The sequence below is a fragment of the Coregonus clupeaformis genome, chromosome 14 (assembly GCF_020615455.1).
Source record: "Coregonus clupeaformis isolate EN_2021a chromosome 14, ASM2061545v1, whole genome shotgun sequence".
NCBI classification, from domain to species: domain Eukaryota; kingdom Metazoa; phylum Chordata; class Actinopteri; order Salmoniformes; family Salmonidae; genus Coregonus; species Coregonus clupeaformis.
This window is the reverse complement of record NC_059205.1, coordinates 37,783,403-37,803,523: the sequence shown is the minus strand read 5'-3', so window position 1 is coordinate 37,803,523 and position 20,121 is coordinate 37,783,403. Positions and strand designations below refer to the sequence as shown.

Below are 20,121 nucleotides of genomic sequence, written 5' to 3'. Positions count from 1 at the left end.
TTGTTTTCCCTTAATAATAACAACCTTCATTTCAAAACTGCATTTTGTGTTTACTTGTGTTATTTTTGACTAATATTTACATTTGTTTGATGATCTGAAACATTTAAGATTGACAAACATGCAAACAAATAACAAATCAGGAAGGGGGCAAACACTTTTTCACACCACTGTATGTACCACTCTAAACAACCATATCAATATCACCCAATGCTTCAAATGTATATAATGACTAATATGCTAATACGTTAACTCAATTAATCAACATATTCATGATTTCATTCACAATCCTCACATTAACTTCCATGTTTCAAACAGTATGATTCAACAATGTCTACTCAAAATAAATTATATAAGTGTATCCTAAGACATTACCATAATGTATCAGTGTTTTAACCCATAATATTTATATAAAACATTTCTCAATTGAACAATCAATATCTTTCATTTTGAAAATAATTTTACTAATACATACTAATGATTCACTTAAATCACTCATTCATGTTATAAATTATAACCAACCAAATTACTTAACTCAACCAAATTGAAAATGACAATTGTTATTGATTCACTTTATCCTTATCAATGAAAATTAAACCCTCAACTTTATCACCCATTACAACTGTCATAATTGACACTTATATTAACATACATTATAAACATACATAATTCTATTATGACTTTCCTCATCCTGATAATAACTACAGATCATTATCTCAATGCATTCTTAATACTATTAATTTAGCAGTGTATATACCTACTACCCAAATTAGCAAATTTAGATAAATCACATTTTATTATCAACACAGCTAAGCAACCCCTCTTTCTCCCGGCACTTTAATCTTCTGGCGTCTCTTCATTATGTTCTTCAGACCTCTGCACATTTCAAAATGACTTGCCCATGACAATGTCACCACTACAATGTCTCATTCGAGTCACCACCAACTCCACAACCTCACTGTCTTGTCCATTTGCCAACCATTATGCCCACATCATTATTTTTTTTTGCATTTGAACATATATCTCTCCATTCTCACTCAATGGTGGACTCCTTTCCCACTCCTTCAATATAAAAACATGCGATAATCCTTCGATATCTTCGATTGGTTGTTGTAGACCAGTTGCATGTAGAAGTGGTATTTTACAAAAACATCTTCAACGCCTCTGATATTCATCTTCAGCCGGTTCATCATTTTGTTACTTTTATTTATTTAGGTTCACACCATGCTAGTCCAAATTATCCCTGCCATGCATCAAGACACCATCTGTATTTATCTCACTAGAAGACAAACATAACAGTTTAATTGATTACATTTCTAATCCAATAAATCCATACAAACATTGACCATATGACAAAATATTATGTTTTAACAATTATTCATAATACCAATTTCTAATATACTTCCCATTTTCTGTTCACATCACTCTGTGTTGCATCCTTCTTGCATCGCACCAATATGGATTCAAGATTCACTGCTGCAACGAAACACAGACATAAACACAAAAACAAAAACAATGCTCCACAGTGGCAGTTCCATCTTCCTCCTCTGATTTTAACACTCCTACAGTGGGACAAATATATTCACAAATCTCTCTTCTACTGTCCCCTCCATTGAGGTAGCCAGCAACACCTAGTACTAACCACTCCTTCTAGATTCTGTCCAGCTCTTACTTCTATAGTCCTCCACTGCCACATAGTCACCCATGCACAGAAAATGCCCAGATTCTCCTTTTATGTTGGCAGAGTTGCCTTCACCTTTTTGAAAGAAAGTCTGCATAACATTGTTAGTTGAGACACAGTATGCTACTTTACACAGTCCACTTATCAATCAGTCAGGAAAAGCCTCTATTAAGAAGTGCACATTCTTGCATCTTGTTATATTCACTAGTTTCCATAGACATGCCTCCACTACATTCTACCTTATACCACAAATACACTTTCACCTAAAACATTTAATCTAACCCATAACACATTAATTACTACTGCTCATATTCTTACTACAATATGCACATGTACCAATAAATCCTCTTACCATCATTACTACCCCCTTTTCTGAACACATGAGTCATAACGTGATTCATGCTTTCAAAAACAAAACACCAACATTGCCTGAATTAAAATGACAACATTTGATAATACCTCAACTTACTTCTATCCCGTAAAGTAATCCAAGATTATTACAATTGACTAGCATTATAAACTTCTTCACAATTTTCAGTATTATAAATTACCCTCAACTCGGTAAAATAAACTATCTTAAAGTCCTCTTCTCATTGTCTTTAGAATTACCAGTGTGGGTGATAAAGTCACACTAGAAAGTCAAAACAGAGTTCAGAGGTCATTGAAATGATTCAATGAAATGTTCCATCCTATAGTATACTAAACATTGCAAACATTCAAAACATTTCATAAATGTTACTTATCCCAAGTGTACATTAAGTCATCATTACATTTCTTCTCATAAGAAATCATGTGTTTACCCAAAACTCAGTCAAAAAATAAATAAAGAATAAAACTCCATAAAGTTCACTGTGTGTGCTCCTTTAAGACTTATCACCTTTGACCTGTTGAAACCCCCCTAAAATCAAAATAACAACCCTTTATAAACATCATACTAGGTGTGTTGTGTTTTATTTGAAAAACCCAATTGAAAAACAACAAACAAAAATAGCCAGGCCTTACTTAATTTGGTAGCTTCCTTTTCCGACCTAATACTGCCTAACTTCACTAAACGGCTCCCCCTAGCCCTGGGCAACATTCCAATGAGATAAGGAAATCCCCTTTCTCCTGGAAGAGAAATTATACATTTTGTTAACATTCAATTACAATCAATAATCCAAAGATACTAAGTACACACAAAACATGATACAGATATACACAGTCCTATCTCATCAATAATCGTTTGTATCAATCTAATTCCTCATAACTACTCCATAAAAATATTATATAAAATCACTCAAAATTCCTCGAGTATACAATGATTATGTTTAATTGATTACCCTTCAGATCATATCCTCTTTAATTCTCACAATTATTATTGAACCCCTAAATCTGCTCCATGTGATCCCATATCAAATGATCCATTATTGTTTACTTGATCAACAACATAGGAAATATCTGTTTCCCCTTCTATTGTTCCTGTCACCCCTGTAAATGTCATATTTCATTCATTAGCCAATACAATCACGTACTCCGCTTAAGTAAGACATTATATTTTATCCCAGGCATCTATTTAAAAATTGTTTGATACGTTGTCTCCTACTCTCCTCTTAACATAATGCTATAGGAGACTTCCAACAATCCTGAAAAAATTAAATAAAATCCCACTCATAAGACACGAGATAATATCACGTTTCATTAAGTTCGCTACACCTTCTAATATAAACCTATAACCCATTTCTAGTAATTTAATCATTGCAACCTGTTGCATTTATGTTTTACAATAACAACCTATTGTTTACTAACTTCATAACTTACAAAAAATGTTTATTTACTCCATCAGCCTAATAGTAAAAACTATCTCCCATTGTTCAACATACCATAAACAGATTATCGTTTTTAGAAGTAATGAACTGTCTCCATAAGTCAATGTTGTTTAAACAAACTATAGAATTTAATAATAATAATTACCAATTATCAAATAACAAATAACGTTCCATATTCAACTACCTAGATATGTCCTTCATATCATCCCAATGCTTCCTACATATGTCATTATAGCCCAACTATCACTACTTCCTTTCACCCTTTTACGAAATCATGTTATTAGAACATTTTCTCCACAAAGCACTACTACCTAATAACATATTTTCATTCACCCAAATATAAATAATTATTTTAATACCAGTCTTATTAAACAATCCAATTCAACATAAATTCAACATGTCTCATCACCAAATTAACTTACTTACTTTGTAAACCCTCTACAATATCTATTATTCTCTATTGCTAACTTTCCATATAACGTTACCTCAACAGATTACAAATTATTGTAAAGTTATAGTCAAAACAAATAAAACTATTCACGATATGCAACTGTAATTACTATGTTATACTATTCGCTATGTGCTGGTAAGACAATTCCTTTCACGTAATGTTATCAATTCATCTAATAATCTAGGTCAATAGTATCAATGTAAAAGATTTGCTTTCTGTCCCTTCCTGGGCTCGAACCAGGGACCCTCTACACATATCGACAACATTTACCATCGAAACACCATTACCCATCGCTCCACAAAATCTGCGATCCTTGCACAGCACGTTAAACAACTACTTCCACGTCACATAGCAAGTTACCACTCTATACGTCACTAGTTCTCACCACTAACTAGCTAGCCCTTTCACACCAAACATTCAACCCCCTATGACATCCTTCTCCACAGCAACCATTGATCCTTGTACACCTAACATAACCCATAATGTCCCTTACAGCGCTCTCACGTTTCAGCAAGCCCCAAACGTTAACACCCGCAGACAAAAAACATGGACATTCTTCCATTTTTACTAGTAAAAAAAAAATAACATTCTCAAACAACGTTCTACATTTACCTCTATCATAGGGTTTAAAAGCTAACTTAACAACATTAACCATCAAAAATTGCTGTAGTAACGTCATGTTTGGTTCAGTTTATCATCAATCCTCCATTATTAGAATACATCAGATCTAGGTAAATATCCTTTCTAAGTAGGCTAGAAGTAACACCAAACACTTGAATTTATCCATATTATCAATATCCAATTCATTTATAGACATTACGCCACCATTCTCAATCGTTTAATCTAGAAAAACCCTTAGTCAACGGCAAAAATAAATAACTACCACGCAATCGTCTCTCTATACCTGTTTAATAAGTGAGTCTTTCTATTTGAACCAAAACACGCTACAAATCTTCCATTCAACATAACCAAACCAAATCCTCTGTAGTATCCTTTCAAGCAACACATACCATCAGTTGAATTACACTCATAAATACAGATTTTACTCTATGCCATTGAAATTACAAATAAATTCCACAAATAGCTCAATTACAATGGTTTGTCATCTTACCCTCTGATACAAAATGAAGTTCCCTCACTACGTTAGCTCTACCCTGATAATTAGTTCAATGGAAACCCTACATTAGCATTGTACTATATTATACATTACGTCTATAACCACATTACTTATGGTCAGTTTATTCCTATCACATGATCCCATAACGGTACAAACTTAGAAAACCCATATTAATTACTCTCCCACCCATGACGTACGTCTACGTTTTGGGTGAGCAAGTTTAATACAGACATGGCACTCTAATTATGATTTTCTCATTACTATTTCAACATCGTCACAACTCCATATAGAATGTTAGAAACTTCTAGGTACTCACATCAAAGAATCCCTTCGTGGTGTTTTTTAACCATTCTTAATCGACACAAATCACTTCTTCAAACATTTTACCAGCGGAACCAAAAAAATTGACTGTAATTTCCCGGACACTGCCCTGCCTGTCCAGAAAAGACAGACCTTTCTACTACTCTCTAAAATAACCTCACAATCTCCATACCTCTCCTTGATATTCTATGAATTAATTATGTTATATATTGTAACTTATCAAAACTTATATCACATTATCAAATCCATTTTTAGAACTTATTATGCAGCCTTCAGATTCAAATTACCTTCTGCTCTTTGTTCATAAGATAGCCCATGTTGTCCCATTCAATTACTTAACTTTACATTACTTTTACAAAATACTTATTCTAACTGCGGATTTGCCTGTAATAATTTCGTCATTTCCTGTCTCTCACTTCGAGTTAAATGAAGCTCTGCTTTACTCTTAATGGTGACTGTTTTTCCAGATATCGGTCTACTAAGCTGGCCATTCATTATTCCTATTAGTTCATGCAATTATTAGTAATTAAATACTTACATTAAAATCTCCACCCTGATGTTATTAAAATTTTGTTTGCTTATTTAGACTTTTGGTGCTCTAATACAACAGGTTTACTTATCTCTGCTCTGGTTCTTTCTGTCGTATGACTTATTGCTTTCTCTCTCTCCTTCCTGTTTGGAGCAACTTCACACGCCTTATTCTCTTGTTACTACAGCACTCTATCTCTCAGAAGGTTGACCCTCCTTAATTTGTACTTCTCCTCTATATTGCTCTTACTCCCGTAAAGAATTACGGCTTATTTTAATTGTAACCTTCTAGCAGGGATTTTAACATTTATCCCTAACCTCACTGAGGACTTGAACCTCGCACCTTTCTACGTTCGTCTACCAAGATGTTATCGTTGAGGACCTGAACCTCGCATCTTTCTACGTTCGTCTACCAAAGACGTTTATCACTGAGGACTTGAACCTCGCATCTTTCTACGTTTGTCTACCAAAGACGTTTACCGCTGAGGACTTGAACCTCGCACCTAATAATGTCTATCCTGTCGTCACGGGACTGACATAACCCATCTATCTTACTTTAGGACACGAATCTAACTTATCATAATAAAAGAGCCTACACCCAATGTTGTTAAAACCTACTGTACTACTTCTGTTTTGTGTTTGGTCCTTTACTCAGACCAAACCCTGTTTAGAATAATAGCACCCTATTATCGTCAAATTTAATTAACTCCTTACATCTCATTCCATAACTCAATACAACTCATCTTCCCCCTCTTAAAATATAGAATTTTAACGTTCTTACCACAGATAAGCAGAGTTTGACATAATCAAAAAAATGAAAGTCTGCTTACCTGTTAGTTCGGCTGTACACTGCATCCTGTTCTTTTAGACGGCAATCTGTTATGATGAGTTTCTGGTATTGAGTAGTTCAAGATGCAAGAATTTACTTAGACATTCTGTGGAGATTTTACCAAGTATTTATTTGATCACGAGCCCGTGGGTTCATCTAACAAACGGACATAGCCTTGCCCCCTTGTCATTTGAACTGCCCACACACACAAATCTCACATCTTTTATACTCTTGGTTACACATTTCTTCAACCACATCTGGCCATCGTCAATGAGCACTACCCCTTCTATGTCATGACCTCTTACCCCCAAGCAGGACGTTCCCTCCGTACATCATTCTAATATAAACCCCACTATCTTCCTTGGACAGAGTGGAATTTACTACCCCAGACTTAGAGTCACCCAGAACCACTTCTCTCTACTAACTTTAAACTAGTTACACACTCATATGAAATGGCCCCATATCCTCATCATATCAACAATTAAAACAAGTTTAAACAATTAACTTCAAAGAATCAACCCTATTTCATATCATTTCAAAGTGTATGAGTAAGCTAACTCATATGTAGAGGTTAGACATTTTAGTAACAAGTCGGCTATTACTCCTAAAGCATAATTTCAGGTGAACAAAAAAAAGTCAATACCAGAGTTGGCCAACCTCACTCCACTGATCCCTGATCTACTGGGTGAGCAGTCTTCCATTCCAGCCCAGCAATAGCACACTCGATTATTAATTAATTAGGTTTGATACATTGAATCAGGTGTGTTAGTGCTGGGCTGGAACAGAAAGGTGCACATGCAGCAGGTTTGGCCTGCTCCAGTTGTAATAGGTTTATACATTGTATGTGACTTTTAAACTGTATTTTTGTTCACAAAATTTGCCCACATAGGTACACATACACAAGGATGTACCCTTATTCTCTTGGGAAATTCATTAGGACCTCTTCATCTGCAGAAAGGGTTTCACGGCTCTCTATCTGAGGACAGAAAACATTACAAAGAAACGGGCTGCATTATACTAAAATTAGACAGCCCTGAATATTATGTTGCTATATCTCTCTGTCCTCAGTTTTTCTCACTAGGGACTGGATAATATTTTTATAATGTCCTCACACAAAGGTACCTGCTCTATCCAGAGTAGCCTCCTCTCCATTCTCTGAGAGCTGGAACTGCTAGCTAATCCTTTCACCCTCTTACATGGTTTTTAGCTAGCTAATTACCTAGCTACAAATGCATTTAGTTACAACGATAAATACATCAAGATAGCTAGCTAACTAGCTAATATGAAGTTATCAAGTTGGTGATATTTCATTCACTTAGCTGTAAGGGTTGGTGTGAGGTGTGACCCAGGTGCGGTGCAGGATAGACAATAGGCAAGGATGGTGAAACAAGGATCTTTACTGGTGGTCCAAAAGTCAGGATAAAAAATAACGGACTATTCACGAAAACAAATGAGGAGCACATAGGTCTCCAAAAAACAGGCTGACAGCAAACAATACTTAATACTAAATCTGACTGGAAAAACACGACACAGGGAGAACACTTCTCGAGTACCTGTAACTCCGTCACGTGATCCGACACTGATACGTACTGCTTGACATTAAAGAACTAGCAGAGAAAACTGAGCAAGGGAACACAGGGAAGTGAGGGCATAAATACACAGGTGAATCAGATAGACACAGGTGACACCAATAGGCAGATAATTAGTCCCGACTGTGAGTGAGGAGGTGCCTATGGTTGTCGGAGGATGACACCTAGTGGGTCGCTCCGGAACTGCGACCCACTCCTGTAACACTTAACTATCTATACAGTATGCAAAGTTAGCTAACTACGGTAGCGAACATTACTTTAGCAGCTCAGTTGAGTTAGCATGCACACTAAGTTTCTGTAGCAAGCTAGGATTTTTTTTTTTTACACAGACTAACATTCTGTTTTGTCTGTTTGGACTCAAGAGATAAGTATGGTTGCATTTATCTTTTTGCAGGCAGTCATGTTCTTTGATGAATGTATTTTCAATTTTAATGGTATAATATTTTCTGTATTTGATGATTGTATTTAAGTTTTGAGAAAGCAACTACATTTTGAAAACACGTAACTGTTTTGCAAAAGGCCATTGAGTTCTGTCTTGTGGACTTTAAAATCGACAACATTAAAAAATATATATATATATTTGCACGCGATTTAGAAAAACTGTTAACACTTTAATAACCCTTCAGTTAATACAATTACCAAATAACAGCATCAACTGTTGCCTACTTTTAGCATTTCTATTTTGAAATGTATGAAAATATGACATTTGAGAAATTATATATAAAAATAAAACAATGCTCATTGTCCTCTTAGATATATAGGCTACAATAATATTGTACACTAATAAAACGAATGTAGAAATAAACTGGCTTCAGTATAACACTTTCCTGATACCCTGGAATACAAATAATATGTATATATTTTTATAGAAAGGACTGTTTTACACAATAAAACATTTGAGAACAATTAGTGCGTCTAGAGATGCAGTATATTTAGGTTTCGGACAGTTATTACCTATTTTCCTCTAAATGTTTACAGTTGATCTGAGCCACAATCTGATTCATAAAGTGGTCTCAATCCTTATTCTCAATCCAGAGGTATATATCATGACCAAGATGAGCAATCTCCTCCGACAGGTAGTCCACATCCTCTGTCTGTGTGGCTGGGTTGGAGAAGACATCGGAAGAAGTTCACTTAGTCTCTGAGTGGCTGATAGCCAATCATGGTCAAACCATGCTCCATCATATTGGCTTTGATCTTTGGTGCCACCTTAGAAACCAACTTTCACACAATACCCCATAATGACGAAGCCAAAACAGGTTTTTAGACATTTTTGCAAATGTATTTTAAAATAAAAATCAGAAATACCTTATTTACATAAGTATTTAGACCCTTTGCTATGAGACTCAGAATTGAAAGGTGCATCCTGTTTCCATTGATAATCCTTGAGATGTTTCTACAACTTGATTGGAGTCCACCTGTGGTGAATTCAATTGATTGGACATGATTTGGAAAGATACACACTTGTCTATATAAGGTCCCACAGTTGACAGTGCATGTCAGAGCAAAAACCATGCCAAGAGGTCGAATGAATTTTCCGTAGAGCTATGAGACAGGATTGTGTCGAGGCACAGATCTGGGGAAGGGCACCAACACATTTCTGGAGCATTGAAGGTCCCCAAGAACACAGTGGCCTCCATCATTCTTAAATGGAAGAAGTTTGGAACCACCAAGACTCTTCCTAGAGCTGGCCGCTCGGCCAAACTGAGAAATCGGGGGAGAAGGACCTTGTTCAGGGAGGCGACCAAGAACCCGATGGTCACTGACAGAGCTCCAGAGTTCCTCTGTGGAGATGAGAGAACCTTCCAGAATGACAACCATCTCTTTAGCACTCCACCAATCAAGCCTTTATGGTAGAGTGGCCAGATGGAAGCCACTCCTCAGTAAAAGGCACATAACAGCTCACTTGGTGTTTGCCAAAAGGCACCTAAAGGACTCTCAGACCATAAAAAACAAGATTATCTGGTCTAATGAAACCAAGATTGAACTCTTTGGCCTGAATGCCAAGCATCACGTCTGGAGGAAACCTGGCATCATCCCTACGTTGAAGCATGGTGGTGTCAGCATCATGCTGTGGGGACGTTTTTCAGTGGCAAGGACTGGGAGACTAGTAAGGATCGAGGGAAAGATGAATGGAGTAAAGTACAGAGAGATCCTTGATGAAACCTGCTCCAGAGCTCTCAGAACCTCAGACTGGGGCAAAGGTTCACCTTCCAACAGGACAACAACCACTTAGCACACAGCTAAGACAATGCAGGAGTGGCTTCGGGACAAGTCTCTGAATGTCCTTGAGTGGCCTAGCCAGAGCCCGGACTGGAACCCGATCGAACATCTCTGGAGAGACCTGAAAATAGCTGTCCAGCGACACTCCCCATCCAACCTGACAGAGCTTGAGAAGAATGGGAGAAACTCCCCAAATACAGGTGTGCCAAGCTTGTAGCGTCATACCCAAGAAGACTTGAGGCTGTAATCTCTGCCAAAGGTGCTTGAACAAAGTACTGAGTGAAGGGTCTGAATACTTATGTAAATGTGTTATTTCAGTTTTTTTTATTTTGTATGAATTTGCACAAATTTCAAGTAATGTCATTATGGGGTATTGTGTGTAGATTGATGAGAAACAAATTATATTTAATCAATTTTAGAATAAGGCTGTAACATAACAAAATGTGGAAAAAGTCAAGGGGTCTGCATACTTTCCAAATGCACAGTAAATAATAAAATAAATAAAAATATATAAATGTGTCAGGGTGGGTGTCAAATGTGTGTTATTTACCAGTTGATGAATAAAATAATAAAGTCCATGTGAGTATGTTACATACCTTGGCCTTCCACATGAGCCAGCGTTAGAAGACATCAACATGCCTTCCACATTGAATGGTCTTGTCTCCGGTGTCATAATAGGTGTCATAGTTATTGTCAGTTTGGAAGAGGTATTCAGCACACATCTGATTGCAGTCTTATTACATTGGGTGTATGTGTTTGTGTGTGTGTGTGTGTGTGTGTGTGTGTGTGTGTGTGTGTGTGTGTGTGTGTGTGTGTGTGTGTGTGTGTGTGTGTGTGTGTGTGTGTGTGTGTGTGTGTGTGTGTGTGTGTGTGTGTGTGTGTGTGTGTGTGTGTGCGTGAGTGAGTGTGTATGTGTCCATGATTTCGTGTGTGGGTGTGCTCGTGTGCAAATTGTAAAACAGTAGTTCAGGATTAAATGTAATAGTGGCCATTGATTTTTTAAGATTCATAGCAATAGACTACTCACCCTTTTCTTCACCAGTATGGCTGAGAAGTGCAGCGGAGCACCCATCATTTTATGAGGGTTCCATTTCACAGACCAGGCTCTATAATTTAGAAAAATTAAAATAGACCTGCATGTAAGAACAAATCAAGGCATTTGCTTTTGAGGGTCAATTCCATGTACATGTTATTGACACTGGCTATACAGTACAGTGAAATCCAGCCATCTATGATCTTCTGTGAAAGTATTAAATTATGTTTTGTCCTCAAGTCTCTGTTCTCTTTGGTTACTGTACGGTTCAGTCCCTTTTAGTTTCACGCAGTTCCTCTTGGACATCAACAGTCCTCCGCCCCAGGCTGCCTGTTAAGAAATAAAGAGAGTCTGTAAATAGAATCTTATATCTAAGATATAAAATATGTAAAGATAACAAAATCTTATGGGAACGCTTTCCCGGACACAAATTATGTCTAGTACTGGACTAAAAAGGATGTCTAATTGAATTATATTTTTTGTCCAGGATAAGGCTTAATCTGTGTCTAGTAAACAATGATTTATAGATAGATGCTGTAAGGTAAATACATCAACATGCAGCCATAGTCCATGGCTCTCACAGATGCCTACGATGGCATTGAAAATATCAAAGGCTCAGTATGTACACAGTGGTGCCTGCCGTGGCATTGAAGTAGAATTGGACACAACCCTGGAGAGAGAGAGAGAGAGAGAGAGAGAGAGAGAGAGAGAGAGAGAGAGAGAGAGAGAGAGAGAGAGAGAGAGAGAGAGAGAGAGAGAGAGAGAGAGAGAGAGAGAGATGACAGGAATCATGATGAGTGTGTTGACCTGTTCCTGTCAAATAGTCCCTGCCAACGCACTGGAGCTCTAGTAGCTAATTTTATACACCAGACAATGTTGTTGACTTGAAAACAGAAATTCTGATTTGAGCGAATTCTTTTGGGGGTATCTGTTTCTTTCTTATTTAAATAAATCCTTCCCTGGCTGAAAATATATGCAAATTCCATTTAAAAAAAACTCTATCCCTCAGTTTGGCAAGAGTAGACTCATTCAACCATTACCTGATCTTTGGCAGTTATGATACTGGATTTCAATTCTGCAGGGATCATCTTTCCCATTGAATAAAAAGAAAACGGCATCACTCAACTAGCTCTGATGATATTGTCAACATTCACGATCAACAAATGCAAATCACTCTGCCCTTCTTGCTCGCCGGTCATCACATTTCACCACCACACCATTTTCACTCCCTAGACCAAGGACAGCTGCAGATTTCTTGACTGAATAATGACTCTAGGGGAGGGGGAAAAAGTATTTGTCAGTACATGTTTATAGATAATATAAGCATGGTCTAAAGTGGATACTAGTAATGCGTACATTTGCTAAGGTGAAGAGGATTAGTCTGGGCAAAGCCGTCAAGCCTTTTGTCTTCACTTCAGGGAATAAGTGGTATCTGGCCAGAAGTACACTGTACAGATTGGACATGGTCCCTTCTGAGTAAATACATACATATTACAGATGGATATCTCAATAAGAGATTATCATGATCTTATAATTGCATTTAACTTTATAACAACAAAACAATATAGCCAATATTAGGAGGACAAAATGAGCAAATTCAATGGAAGTAACAAGGATAAATGTATCACAGTGTAAGTTTGCCAACGGCTACATTGTTTATCTAGTAGAAAGAGGAGGATTGATAGTAAGGTGAGAATGTAGCTAACACTGTCCCTGCACAGAAAACACAGTAACACTTTACTTGACATCCAGTGTCATAACACGGTATGACCCGGTCATAACCATGTCGTAATATGTCATAACAGCTGAAATAACTTGTAATAACTTGTCATAATATGGTCATAACACATATATGTTTACACCCATTGTGACATACACTTCCAGTCAAAACTTTGGACACACCTTCACATTCAAGGGTTTTTCTTTATTTTTTATTTTTTTTTTACATTGTAGAATAATAGTGAAGACATCAAAACTATGATATAACACATATGAAATCATGTAGTAACCAAAAAAGTGTTAAACAAATCAAAATATGTTTAAATAAATTTATATTTGAGATTCTTCAAATAGCCACCCTTTGCCTTGATGACAGCTTTGCACACTCTTGGCATTCTCTCAACCAGCTTCATGAGGTAGTCACTTGGAATCCATTTCAATTAACAGGTGTGCCTTCTTAAAAGTCAATTTGCAGAATTAATGTATTTGAGCCAATCAGTTTTGTTGTGACAAGGTGGGGGGTATACAGAAGATAGCCCTATTTGGTAAAAGACCAAGTCCATACTATGGCAAGAACAGCTCAAATAAGCAAAGATAAATGACAGTTTCTTTAAGACATGAAAGTCAGCAGAACTTTGAAAGTTTCTTCAAGTGCAGTCGCAAAAACCATCAAGCGCTATGATGAAACTGCCTCTCATGAGGACCACCACAGGAATGGAAGACCCAGAGTTACCTCTGCTGCAGAGGATAAGTTCAGTAGGGTTACCAGCCTCAAAAATTGCAGCCAAAATAAATGCTTCACAGAGTTCAAGTCACAGACACATCTCAACATCAACTGTTCAGAGGGGACTATGTGAATCAGGCCTTCATGGTCGAATTGCTGCAAAGAAACCACTACTAAAGGACACCAATGAGAAGAAGAGACCTGCTTGGGCCAAGGAACACAAGCAATGGACATTAGACCGGTGGAAATGTATCCTTTGGTCTGGAGTACAAATTTGAGATTTTTGGTTCCAACCTCTGCGTCTTTGTGAGACGCAGTGTGGGTGAACGGATGATCTGCATGTGTAGTTCCCACCGTAAAGCATGGAGGAGGAGGTGTTATGGTGTGGGGGTGCTTTGCTGGTGACAATTAACCAGCATGGCTACCACAGCATTCTGCAGCGATACGCCATCCCATCTGGTTTGGGCTTAGTGGGACTATAATTAGTTTTTCAACAGGACAATGGCCCAACACACCTCCAGAATGTGTAAGGGCTATTTTACCAAGAAGGAGAGTGATGGAGTGCTGCATCAGATGACCTGGCCTCCACAATCCCCCGACCTCAACCCAATTGAGATGGTTTGGGATGAGTCGGACCGCAGAGTGAAGGAAAATCAGCCAACAAGTGCTAAGCATATGTGGGAACTTCTTCAAGACTGTTGGAAAAGCATTCCAGGTGAAGCATTCCTGTAGCTCAGTTGTTAGAGCATGGCGCTTGCAACGCCTGGGTTGTGGGTTCGTTTCCCACGGGGGGCCAGTATGAAAATGTATGCACTCACTAAATGTAAGTCGCTCTGGATAAGAGCGTCTGCTAAATGACAAAGAAAAAGCTGGTTGAGAGAATGCCAAGAGTGTGCAAAGCTGTCATCATGGCAAAGGGTGGCTATTTGAAGAATCTCAAATATAAAATATGTTTAACACTTTTTTGGTTGCTACATGATTCCATAGGTGTTATTTCATAGTTTTGATTTCTTCACTATTATTCTACAATGTAGAAAATAGTAAAAATAAAGAAAAACTCTTAAATGAGTAGGTGTGTCCAAACTTTTGACTGGTACTGTATATTGTGTTACTTTATGTCTGGTTATGACACCTACATAAGAGTGTCAAAACCCACATTTATTCAAATTCTTTTTTTCCCTGCCAAGAAGTTTCCTTTCGTTTGAAAGTTTGTTTCTTAAATCCTTTGTTGTTGTTGTAATGGATTCTTTATAGTCATGTTTTTTTCATCATATTTTAAATAACTTGTAGAAAATAGTAGTGCACTATATAGGGAAAGGGTGCCATTTGGGACGTAGACCTTGAGTGCATTATAACTGATGAATAGGCTAGCAGCAATGGCTCTCATCAGCCTCAGAATGCAGCTTTTGTTGGGCTGGCTTTACGTTTGCTGTAGATCCAGCTGAAGTCCTTGAGTCAGAAAATGCCTTCAGAAAATATTCACACCCCTTGACTTTTTCCAAATGTTTTTGCGTTACAGCCTGAATTTAATTGTATTGAGATTTTGTGTCACTGGCCTACTGTTTTTAGAATTTTTTGGAAATTAATTTTTAAAAAGTCAATAATTATTCAACCCTTTGTTATGGCAAAGCTAAATAAGTTCATTAGTAAAAATGTGCTTAACAAGTCACATAGTAAATTGCATGGACTCACTCTGTGTGCAATAATCATGTTTAAAATGATTGTTGAATGACTACCTTATCTCTGTACCCCACACATACAATTATCTATAATGCCCCTCAGTCAAGCAGTGAATTTTAAACACAGATTCAACCACAAAGTCCAGGGAGGTTTTCCAATGCCTTGCAAAGAAGGGCACCTATTGGTAGATCAGCCTGGTCTCATAGACTACACATAACATAGTTAATGTACACTACTGGTCAAATGTTTGGACACACCTACTCATTCAAGGGATTTTCTTTATTTTCGATTATTTTCTACATTGTAGAATAATACTGAAGACATCAAAACTATGAAATAACACATATGGAATCATGTAGTAACCAAAAAAGTGTTAAACAAATCAAAATACAAATCAATACTAGCCTAAATCACAGAGTGAAAATAATTAAGCCTGTACAGAACAAAAATATTCCAAAACATGCATCCTGTTTACAATAAGGCACTAAAGAAAAATGTGGCAAAGAAATTAACTTTATGTCCTGAATACAAAGTGTTATGTTTTGGGCAAATCCAACACAACACAACACTGAATACCACTCTTCATATTTTCAAGCATGTTGTTGGCTGCATCATGTTATGGGTATGCTTGTCATTGGCAAAGACATGGGAGTTTTTTAGGACACAAATAAACAAAATAGAGCTAAGCATACCCATAACATACCTAGGAAAACCTGGTTCAGTCTGCTTTCCAACAGACACTGGGAGACAAATTCACCTTTCAGCAGGACAATAACCTAAAACACAAGGCCAAATATACACTGGAGTTGCTTACCAAGACAACATTGGATTTTCCTGAGTGGTCTAGTTACAGTTTTGACTTAAATCGGCTTTAAAATCTATGGCAAGACTTAAAAATAATTGTCTTTCAATGATCAACAACCAACTTCACAGAGCTTGAAGAATTTTAAAAAGAATAATTTGCAAATATTGTACAATTAAGGTGTGCAAAGCTCTTGGAGACTCACAGCTGTAATCGCTGCAAAAGGTGATTCTATCATGTATTGGGGTGTGAATACTTAGAGCCATGGTGCGCGTCGCCAGCCCGGCCCGGCCTGTTCCTGCCCCTCGCACCAAGCCTGTGGTGCGCGTCGCCAGCCCGGTCCGGCCTGTTCCTGCTCCCCGCACCAAGCCAGTGGTGCGCGTCGCCAGCCCAGTCCGGCCTGTTCCTGCTCCCCGCACCAAGCCAGTGGTGCGCGTCGCCAGCCCGGTCCGGCCTGTTCCTGCTCCCCGCACCAAGCCAGTGGTGCGCGTCGTCAGCCCGGTCTGGCCCGTTCCTGCTCCCCGCACCAAGCCAGTGGTGCGCGTCGCCAGCCCGTTCCGGCCCGTTCCTGCTCCCCGCACCAAGCCAGTGGTGCGCGTCGTCAGCCCGGTCCGTTCCTGCTCCCCGCACCAAGCCAGTGGTGCGCGTCGTCAGCCCGGTCCGGCCCATGCCTGCTCCCCGCACCAAGCCTGTGGTGCGCGTCGTCAGTCCGGCACAGCCCGTGCCTGTTTCACCGGTGCCTGGTCAGGTACCGGTCAGCTGCTCCACACCGGAGCCTAAGCAATCCGCTCCACCGATGTCCAGTCCAGCTCCAGCCAGCGGGACCAGACCAGGGGCGCTACGGGGGGTTAGTTAGAGGGTGGTGGTCACGCCCGGAGCCGGATCCGCCTCCGAGGCGGAATACCCACCCGGCCCCTCCCCTGTTGGGTTTAGTTGGCACGGTCGCAGTCCGCGCCTTTGGGGGGTACTGTCACGCCCTGGCTCTGGGGACTTTTATATGTTGAGCCAGGGTGTTAGTTTCTATGTGTTAGTTTCTGGGTGTTAGGTTCTATGTTTCGTTTTCTATGTTCTTGTTCTAGTTTATGTGTTTCTATGTTGGCCGGGGTGGTTCCCAATTAGAGACAGCTGTGGCTCGTTGTCTCTGATTGGGAACCATACTTAGGCAGCATGTTGTGCACTTGTCTTTTGTGGGATCTTGTTCCGTGTAGGTTTGTGTTTATGACCGAGGACTTCACGTTTCGTTTTGTTGTTTTGTTATTGTTAATAGTACTCAATAAAAGATGTACGCATTTCATGCTGCGCCTTGGTCCACTCATTACGACGATCGTGACAGTAGATGGGTGAGAAAAATACATATATTTAATCCATTTTGAATTCAGGTGTAAAACAACAAAATGTGGAATAATTCAAGGGATATGAATACTTTCTGAAGGCACTGTAGGTGTTATCACTTGTCTGTGGAGCATTGATATTGTCAGAGGAGCTTCTCTGTTTACTCTCTGCCAAAACCTGCCCACCTGGTTTAGTATTTGCTATGATGCTTTCTGTAACAAATAAACCCAGAGTGCATGATGATCCAATATTGACATGTCTATATTGTCATGAGGAATTCTTAGAATTTTTAGATTTAAATTCATGCAAAGGCCTGTAAAGTAAAGACTGGAGACTGAAGATTGAAGATTGAAGGAAAGTGTAGTAGTCAAGTGGGGCATGAGGGCAGGGTGGGAAGAAGCATAATAGTAATTTATTGTAATCCGCATAAGTTTCTAATGTTACCTGTATATTCATCTATTGAAACCATGTAAGCAACAGTAGACTCAGGCAATGTCATCATGAGCAAAGTTTTGTGTGTAACCCAGTCTGCCCGTTTGAAGGATCATAATGTAACCAAGGGCCAGATCAGAGAAATAAGCAGACTGCAAAGAGATGGTGAGACCGGCCTGGAGGGACGATAGTGTGTCTGCAGTTATACAAAGAAAACACAAGTAATTGGAACACATTAAACCAACTTAGTAGTCTGACTTGTTCTTCATCTCGACTCAACAATGTCAAGCAAATACAGAGTTCACAACAAGATCAAAATGAGTCCAAAATGTTGTGCAAGTAGATGGATATGCTACAAATAAATTGTCTTGCTCATTGATATCATAAATGAGAAACCTGAAAAAATGTGCAGAACAAATTAACATATGCACATATAGTATGCAAAATATGTAATTATGACACAATTGACATAACCCTATAGAGACACATCAAAATAATTGATATCATGCTCATTTGACTCTTACCAGGCAGCTGCAAGTAATCCATAATGAGCCCACATATGATTGAGTTCTGGGAGCTATGTTTGTCCTGTATCTGCTCATCCATGAGATGCACCTGGCATGGTTCTGTTGATTATATAACCCCCTGGAGGGACTAGGTGTGGTGTCCGGCGTATTATGACACAAGGGTTTTCAATCACTAGCCACCACATCAATTCATTATTGTCTATTTGGTCCTTTGTTGTCCTTTTGTGTCTAATGATTTGGCTCAAAATATGTTTGTGTGTGCTACTCAACCTGTATACAGTACTCTGAAGTGTTGTGAATCTTTCTCTTTTTTTTGGTCTGAGGACACCATTTTATTATTCTATTCAAACTGGCAACTGAGTTCATATGACAGCAAAATAATTGTTATTGCTTTGTGATAATGCATGTTTAATAAATATAGCGGGGCGTTTCTTTCTTGATACAGATTCCTTTGTCTGAGTAAAACAATGTGTAACTCTTGGAATGTTGGTAATCTAGATTCTCATCTAAGAAGAGCATTACTTGTATACAAGGCACTACAACGCGTTAGTCTATTGTTAAAAGCCATAAAACTCACTTGGAGATAGGAAGAGCAATGTATTTAGAAAGAGAATATACTGTCATATCTAAATATATGGCTCTGGAGGCTCTGTATGTTTTCTCCACCGAATACATATAAGAGTCTTATCAGGTCAGAAAAGGAGATAGAAAACCTAAAGTGGCCTCCATGTAATAATAAAGGTAAGACCAATAAACCCTTTGAAAAGCTATTCTTCCACCACTTCTTTGGTGATATATTACCATTGATGTTGTAGCCATGTATAACTTCTAAGGGCTCTATTCAATCTGTATCGCTGAAGCCGATTGAGCCGACATATGCAGCGTTTACCGTGAATGCAATCTCCGCTTCTGGAACATTGCCTTTAAATTTCAATTGGGCTTTAGTGCTGAACTACTGAGATACGAATTGAATCGAGCACATAACACAGAAACTAAGTTCACCCCTGTATCAAAACAAAGCAGAGAGTCACTGACAGAGCATGAACGAGTAAAATATCAGAGGAAAAACAAGGATTCTAAAAATAGGGATATTTCTATGCACATGAATGAATGGGTGCTGCTGATGGATTATATGAGTCCCCTGAAATGATCAACTGTGGATGGTTTAGCAGATTCTTGGAAAGATGTAAACTGCCCACATCGCCCTGCAGCCATGGCAACTGACTGGAACGATGGAGGTTTTCCGTGTTAACCCTTTAACTGTTTTCTAAACCGGCTGGTAGAGCATGTTTTGACAGTGGATACGAAAAAAAAGTTCACTTGAACTTGAT

General features: G+C 38.5%; 1 pseudogene; it reads right to left on the bottom strand.

Annotated features, from left to right (window-relative positions):
- Positions 1-1,467: 1,467 nt before the first annotated feature.
- LOC121581304 lies at positions 1,468-18,809 on the bottom strand (annotated as a pseudogene).
- Positions 18,810-20,121: the final 1,312 nt, after the last annotated feature.